The sequence below is a fragment of the Perna viridis genome, chromosome 6 (genome assembly GCF_037379345.1).
Source record: "Perna viridis isolate PV_CMFRI_1.1 ecotype Kerala chromosome 6, ASM3737934v1, whole genome shotgun sequence".
NCBI classification, from domain to species: domain Eukaryota; kingdom Metazoa; phylum Mollusca; class Bivalvia; order Mytilida; family Mytilidae; genus Perna; species Perna viridis.
Window position 1 is genome coordinate 26307705 of NC_142450.1, and position 9263 is coordinate 26316967.

Below are 9263 nucleotides of genomic sequence, written 5' to 3' on the forward strand. Positions count from 1 at the left end.
GTATTTTTGTTTTCCTTTTTCTTGCAATTCCCTTTACTTCATTGTCAGGCTTTATCGATTGTGCAGGATATTCTAATCTCGGCTTCTTCCAGCTATGACGTAGTCGAATTATCCTTCTTTGCTCGTGAGTTCCAATAAAAATCGTTTGTAATGTTATCAAATGTTTATTTATCTTATCCTATTTTATCTTATTGTTATTATGTTTGTTTTGGCTCACCTGGCGTAGGGGTTACTGAGCTATTGCCATCACTTGGCATCCGTCGTTGTCTGTCGTCGTTAACTTTTTTTTAAAAAAAGCTTCTCATCTGAAACCACTCAGTGGATGATAACCAAATTTGGGCACCGTTTAGGTATCTGCTTTGTTGTGTTGATCATATAGATCAAGAGTTAAGCATGACCGATGTTGCTTTTTAGACAGGATCAAATCATTAATTTCTACATACAGTATATCTCAAAAACTATAAATGATGTTGAAAAGTAAATGTGAACTTTTTTTCCCTTGGAGAGCTCTATACATTTCTCCACTGAGTCGAAGTTGTAGAACGACTCCTTGTCAAAATTACTGCCCTTGAAAGGCGATAAATGACATTTTAGCAGTTTTTAGCCAATATCTTGTAAACTATAATAGATATCAACAAAAACTTTCAAAAACTTACTTCTAAATAATTATTTTGATAAGGCCTACAAAAATCTTCGTGACTCAATAATTATAGGACCAGTTTTTGTGACACTATATTGAACTTGAACTAAGGCGGAAATGACACTTTTGTCTTTTTTAGCCTACTTCAACAGTAGGGGACAAAACTTTCAATTGATGGAATTGTCCATGTGATAACTTTCGGTCAAAGTTGTAGGATGATTCCTTAATTGAGTTATTGCATTTCAAAGGTAAAAATGAACCAATGGTGAACAATTCGGGCGTCTGGAAGCCTCCAGTTGTTAAGATAATTCCAATCAAAGTATTACAAAACATAACATCGTTAGGATCTTGAAACAAGCTTCGCCGCTTTTAGTCAAAATCCTAAAATCCTTTTTACTTTTCAATGTTTTGCTTTTTTCTTCACTCTTATGAGGCAGGTTTCGTAACTGATCCGATTAAAAGGGAAGAAATGTACATGACAAGGCCCACTAAACCTATCCACATTTTGTTCGCTACATAGAAAACGTTGAATAATCCAACATCCAATGTTTTATAAATTGCATGTTTTTTTTAAGGTCACAACTCCTTTGCTTCACTATAGGACTGAGGATCAAATAAAATCAGTATAGAAGGATTAGCAACAGTTACAGTTTACTTTTTCATATCGCATAATATGTAAAACAGATGAAAGTAATAGAGAAATTATGCCAGAATATGTAGATGATTCAAGCACATCAAATCATTTTGAATCTTTGTTATGTTAATTTAGTTTGTAAATCGAATACCGTTGGTGGAAACATGAACATGTAGGAATAAATGACGTTACTTAATAATCACTGTTCTCTGGTGCTATGTTAAAGGCGTTAGTTTTTCTTATTATAAGTTTCCCTAAAATAGGTCTACTTAATTCTGAAAGTTAATAAATTAGCGGGTTGTTCATTGGTTTGTTTGTTTGCTTTTGTTTTTGTTTGTACCACCAAACCTCTTTCAAAACTTTTAACTTCTATACTCACAACTGTCAAAGAGGGTCTACAGTCCTACCACAATACTTGTTACTCCCGCAGTAGTATTAATTCAATGTGGATCCTGAAAAATTCGAAAGATCGTTTGGAGACAATCAGTTCAAGACTATTATCTGAATATAACAGCATTAAAACCTATAATTTTTCAACACTGTATACTTCTATTCCCCATACTCAGTTAAAATCCAGACTTAAAAACATTATACATCGTTGTTTTTCCAAAAAAAGATGGTACACCTAGATACAAATATATAGTTCTTGGTAGAGATTCCTCATACTTTGTAAGAAATAATTCCAAATCATTTCCCAAATATACAGAGGAAGATGTTTACAAAATGCTGGAATTTTTAATCGACAACATATTTGTCCAGTGTGGTGGATATGTTTTTCAACAAGCCGTCGGCATTCCAATGGGAACAAATTATGCTCCTTTACTTGCTGACCTATTCTTTCACTCTTATGAGGCTGACTTTATAGCTGATCTGATCAGAAAGAAAGAATATCGTTTGGCTAGATCCTTCAATCTCAGTTTCCGCTATATAGATGACGTATTATCTTTAAACAATCCTAATTTCGGGGATTTGATACATCGCATCTACCCAAAAGAACTTGAGATAAAGGATACTACAGACACTGTGAAGTCAGCCTCATATCTTGACCTACACTTAGAAATCGATGGTAAAGGAAAATTGTTGACCAAACTTTACGACAAACGTGATGACTTTTCATTCAGAATTGTCAACTTTCCTTTCATCTGTGGCAACATCACTTCGGCTCCTGCGTATGGAGTGTTCATATCGCAACTCATACGTTATGACAGAGCTTGCCGAAACTACGCAGACTTTTTGTATCGCGCTAGAACTCTAACAAATAGGCTTCTGGAACAAGGTTATGTTGCTACAAGATTGAAGTCAGAAGTTTTATGGTCGTTATCATGCACTCGCTCTTCCTTGTTTAAATCCCCAATTGTAAATTAGCCACAAGATAGCTCAGTACTCCATCGTTGATCTTACTAGTGGGATATCGGCGAGTTTTTTGCATTTTAATGAGCAGTACTTGAGATTCTTACTTAGAAAGCCAAGGACGGACTTTGCTTTCTAAGTCACATTTGTTATGCATTATGCGAGTAGACCACTTTAGGTCTTCGGATACATGCAACGTAGGTAAGGGTTTTGTTTGTACCTGTTGCAGGATATGATTGTTGAGAGTGTAAAATCTCTGGCGGTTGCTAATGGTGTAACACTCCTTGGCGTTGAACCTCATTCCCCAATTTTAAGCCTATTTTTTAGGTTTTCCTGGTCGGCTTGTAGAATATTATGATCTTCCACTGTTTTTACACATCAAGCAGTCACCAGGTATAGTAGTGTTTTTCCAGGTGATTCAAGATATGTTTATAGATGATATGATTCAATAATTTGCTTGATACTGAGGTTAGTGAAACAGGTTTTAAGTTTTCAGCTGCACGTTTGTCTCCTTTCTTAAATATACAGGAGATGTTAGTAGTCCGCAAGTCCTTAGTAAGCGAGCCTGGCTCTACACGTTGAAATGTGGCTTGTAACCTTGGTGCCGGGTGCAATGTATGTGACAATGATACACTCTTTGAGTGTACGATTAAGTATATCATCGGGTCCAGACGCTTTAGATGGATTTACTGTCTGTGAGTTTTTCTAGTCCGTTTGTCGTCAAGGGGTGGAAACGGTAAACCATCGGAGGTACCGAATATCGAATACCTAAAACGCTACTTGGTTAACCGTTCATGTTATGATTATTTTTATTTGATTTTATTGCGGTTTTTTCAACAGTATATTGTACTATCAAACTGTTATCTAATTAAGACATGCGAAGGTTATTTGACCACATTAGAAGTTTTTTTTCAATAGTTCTCAAAATATCTATTTAAAAATCTATTTTTAGTGCTTGGTTGTCTGAAATGTGGTCAACACTGTTTCGCACTCTTTGATGACTATAGCAATTAGAAGTGAAAATGTCGCCGTCTATTAAAAGTTTGGTCTTATGTTAAGAGAAGTGCAGATGAAAAGAGTGTTAAATACTAACTATATGACTTTCAACTAGCATACATAGGCGTTACAAGCAACATACTAAATTATGTAAAGTTGAATTCCTCATCAGCATTTTCGCAGACCCTGGAAAAAGCATCACATGCGTCAATCAACGAATTTGTGAACTCGCCAAAGACACAAACATTTTCATCATCGCAATCTGAACTCATTACAAATGCGATAGTTGATATGATTCTACTGGATCATTTTCCATTAAGCATTTTAATACATATACACTAGTATAAAGTTTAGTTTAATTAACTAATATACCTATTTTATATATCAAACCAAATCAAATAGAAAACGATAAGGGAAATTTCCTGGTTGTAATTGCCTTGATAACAAATCTACCGGTTAACCGGTTAACCTATCAAAAATTCTAACGATTAACCGATTAGTAATTCAGATGATTTTTACATCCCTATTATTTTAATGGCTTAATGGGTTCATTTATTTGTTTGGTTGTTGTCGATAGTGAATACAGATTTGAATTGTTTTACTAGTATCTCGGTTTTTATCTTGCTATCGCAGATTAGCTTGCCTTTGCCTTTGAGGGGGAAGATTCCAAAGTTGTCAGATTTTCTCGACTTGACGTACTTTTTCCTTTAACATTTTCCTAATCTTATGATTTACCCGTAGTAGTTTGTTTTAGATCGTACTGTTTTCGATGGAATATGTTAATTCATGCTGTCGAAGATGTAGTTCCTGAAGGGGTCCCAAATGTCCTAAATGGTTTATAAAGGGAATTAAGATTCTAGCGGAAATCAAAAGAATGTACCCCAGGGACAAAGACCAGACACAGAAAACAGACACACACGGCAAAGAATATAAAATAACCAAAATAATACAAAGTAACAAAACTCGGACTCCGATAAAAACTGGCAGCATGGGCCTGGTGCACAGATAAGGTAAGCGTCCTCTGCTTTGCAAGAGACAATCGCCAAATGATAATAAATAGTCAAGTCAAGGGAGATTATGAGGAAAGGAAAACTTTGACACGTTGAACAAATTAGTTTTCATGATGTAGATTGACACATCGTAACGATCCACCTGTTCATGATAGCGGCCATAAAACTTTTGCATAGGACGCCGTTTATCTGGTATATCGAATACGTTGCTGTCGGATTGTGGTTTGATGTTGCTACTTTTTCTTTGTGATGATGTTGATAGTCTTTGTCTTGGACTACTGACTCTGTGGGCTGTAGCTGGATTTAATTGATTCCATGGTGGGATGTTCATCATGTATAGGTTCATAGAAGTTTGAATGATAGTAGTCGGTAGCTGTGGAATGTAACAGTTGTAACATTGAAGTTTTCGCTTTTGCAGCATAGCCATTGTACGTTTGTATGTTTTTACAGTTCATAGTTATTGGTACATAGTTCTATAATATAACATATGATGCAAAATATCACAATCATTGCAGCAGACACCGCAGTTTGACCAATTTACAGGATATTCACATAGGCAAAATTGCTCGATGCATTCCTGTTTAAGATCATTTCTCCCACTACCGTTTGTTAACAAAGGTATGGATGCAATTAATTTGGCTAGCATCCTCCATCACAAAAACGCGAAGAACAAACCTCCCCGTATTTCAGAGACAAATCAATACCGATTATTTCATATTCCTATACTTCACCCATTGCATCCAAAATTTCCAATTATGAATGGTAATTGCAGAACCTCGAGATTGAGGACTTCAAGGTTAAACCGCCTAACTATTCTTGCAAAAACTCTCAATTCAAATATGGTCCTTCCGGTCAAGTCATTACGGGAGATCTAAACATCATCGGAAACAAATCTCTCTGAAGCACCGTAAATCACACTCCATTAATGGAATTATAACTCTTAAGCTCTTACGGATGCCGTGGAGAACTACGCAACAAAATGGATAAAACGAGAATAAGAAGACATTGATTTTCTATCAGAGTGGGTAAAGGCTGTGAGGTCTTTAATTTCGAAACCTATGAAAGTTTTTTTTTCTTTTTGATTTTTAGTATTTTATTTGCATCTGTACATTTGTTAGTTAAAAATATCAAGTACCGGTACCTTATCAAGGCCTCGTTAACATTAGTATCAAACTACAATTATCTGAATAAATATAGTTACTAGATTTTGTTAGTACATTTCACAAAATAACCTATATAAATCTTAAGATATGACTTTCGATCAATAGTTAACATGATAATATTTCAAAAGACAATATTTGACAAATAGATATTTTGTCAATAGTGAAATTAAGCTCTTAAGTCAACGTGCAGATATACAAAAATGGTTTGTTTTCGATTTGCATAGTATGAAAAAAAATATTGATGTACTACCTCCCTTCCGCAGGGAAACTGAATAAAACACAGTATAGTTTTGTCTGATAGCATATCATTTTAGCAGCACAATATGAATAATGGTTTGTGTTTGATAAAATATTTATATTTCATGTTATGCACTATACTGAAAATTGTATATTAAAAACAATGTTTCCATCATTTGACTATCAAATCATATATATGTTATGAAATCAAATTTGTTCCACTCATTTTGAAATATGTAATAATTTTGTAATTTGTTTTTGACAGCAATGCATTTTTCTAGAAAATATAAATCTTTCAATAGTTTTTTTTGTTTCGTAGTGCAGATAATAAGTACCATTTTGAAATATCTCATATCATAAATATACTTTTTCAGGCCTAATATAATTTGTTGGTTCTCCTTAATAATTCTTTGACACATCACCAAAACGAAAAATTTTCATATTAAATATATGGCTTATACCATTGATAAAAACCAGGTGTCTATACCTTCAATAAAACGTTGTGTAGCTTCTGTGTCATCACCATAAAATGTACAAGCTGGGCTGTCGAAAGTTTTGATCATGCATAAAATTTTTGTTGCTATAATTCCATGGTTATTTCTAAACTGTAACTACTGTAATTTTGTATTTTTCGTGGCTAGAAATGGAAGTTTGAACATCTATCTCTATTTATTATCACTAAATTATAAAGAGTCTCCCCATCTTTTCTGTCCATTTGGAATAATATTTTGTATGAATACCTGATAGATATCTCATACACCCTTTGTCTTTTTAATAGTAATAATAAATAAGAAAACAAGGGGCATTGAAGTTTACTTTCCACAGACGAATGTGACCTTGCCAGTCTAGATAGCGCTGATATAACACTGCTATATTCATAATGTTTATTGTAACATTAAATCAATTATGTAATTCTTGAGTGGGGAGAAATCTTCCACACTCATTCACTATATCATTGACAAAAAACCATTCCTTTCGTTAACCATTCTCTATACAATGTAGGTTTATTTTCAGCAAGAATATTTTTATTCATAATGGTGTAGAAAATAAATAGTTCTAACCTGTATTGTCCTCTCTTTCTAAAAATAATAGCCATGCAATAAATATATCATTCCGAAATTTATTTCTTATACTTGATAATATTTTTGTAGAATTGTTATTTCCTAAATTATGTAACCTTTCTTATCTAACATGGTATAAAGAATCTTAAACCATTTACATTCTAAATTGGATACTTTCTTATTCATTAGCATTTAAGTGCAGTAATAAAATAATTGACATCTATCACCTTTCAGCCGCCATGCATATAATCCACATATAAAACTAACTTCTTAATTCTGTGTACCGAAGAAATCCATATACAACAAAAAAAATATATCAATATATCATTTATTTTCCTAAAAATAACTAGTATAGAATGACGCAATGTTAAAAAACAAATAGTTGAGAACAGGAACCATATGTGTTTCCTGTTCTACAGAAATTTTCCCTTTAACTTCAAGTTTCTATTGGACGAAGTTGTGGCAATTTTTTTTTTTTTTTTTTTTTTTTTTTTTTTTTTTTCTTTTGAAGATTTGAAGAATTTGAAGTCTATTTTCATAGTTAATGGATATTTTATTATTTAGATCTACACCAAAGTTAACACCCAAAATTCTGAAAGTATTTGATTCCTAAGACAAAGTCCTGTCACGACATATTTCTTCACTGAACCTCCTGCTCCCAATCCATACCACTTGTGTTTTATAAAAAATAATTTTAGCCCAAATAGTTTAGCATACCAATCCAGTTCTCCCAAAGCTTCACTAAGAAAATTTCTCTTCCATCTGAAATAAGGGAAGTGTCATCGTCAATTTCTCTTCCATCTGAAATAAGGGAAGTGTCATCGTCAAATTGTGATAACTTATGCTCTAATTGTGTTACTTCTTTACCTTGAATCCTTCTAGTTTCCATCATCTTAATAGCTAACCTTTTGCACATAAAATAAAAAGATTAGGGTATAGTGGATCTCTTTGTCAACAACCACGGCAAATTTGAAAAGTCGGACAGGTTATATCCTAGTAAGAGAGTTGATCTTATATTTTAATTAAAAAAAAACCTTAACCCAACTAAAAATAAAATCTTCAAAATAAAAAAAACTGCAAAATACTCATGAGAAAACCCCAAGATATTGAATCAAATGCCTTCTCTGAGTCTATCAATAGCAATAAGCCAGGAATATCTTTATCTTCTATCTATTCCAATATATCATATATAAATCTAATGTTATATCCAATACATTTCCCACTAATAAAACCTGCCTTATCCAAATTATTCAATTAATCTTAAACGTGTTTAATTCTGTTTGCAATAACTCCAGAGCCTATTGTATATACTGTATTTGATAAAGAAATGAGACGTCAATTTTTCATAAAATGTCTTGAGTTACTATTTTTGGGAAGGAAAATGATTATTCCTTGTGTTTGGGCGACTGATAATTCCCCTGTATGTAAGCCACAATAAAAAATCTTAAATCCTTCAAATAAAATTTGAAAAACTCTGTAGAAAAGCCAAAAACTTGATAATTTATTTTTTAATTTGTGTAATGTTGAAGCAGCTTCAGTTACATTAATCTCCCCTTCTAAACACATTTTTTGCTTCCTCGGTTAGTTTTCTCCATACTAAACCTTTTAAATGATGATTTATTGTATTTACGGTTCATCTGTTCATAAGATTATCTCTACTTGCATACAAGATTTCATCGGAAAGTTTAGTTTCCTTATTTATATCAAACTGTTTCCTGACAACAGTACTATTCTCTATTTCAATCGTAAGTATAATTTACCCTACCGGTGCAGCTGGTCCATGCTCCCAGTTGTTAGCGGAGTCCGAGTTCCTCATTTGCTTTTGTTACTTTGTATGTATGATTTTAGTTACTTCATGTTCTTTATTGTGTATGTCTGTTTTCCATGTCTGGTCTTTGTCCCTGGGTTACATTCTTTTGATTACCGCTAGAACCTTGGTTCCCTTGATTACATTTTTACTAGTAAAGTTTCTTGATTCCAAGCCACAAAAAATATTGTGTGGGCTTTTCACCTTCTTAAATCCACTGAACCCTTGATCTAATTACTTTCCCTTTCATTTTCTCTTCTCTGATATTTTCTTGTTTTAATTTTTTAGCTTCCAAATCTGTAATCTGAAACTTAATTATCGAAACTTTTTCTCAGGTATTTCTATTTCTGTAATTCAATTTCTTC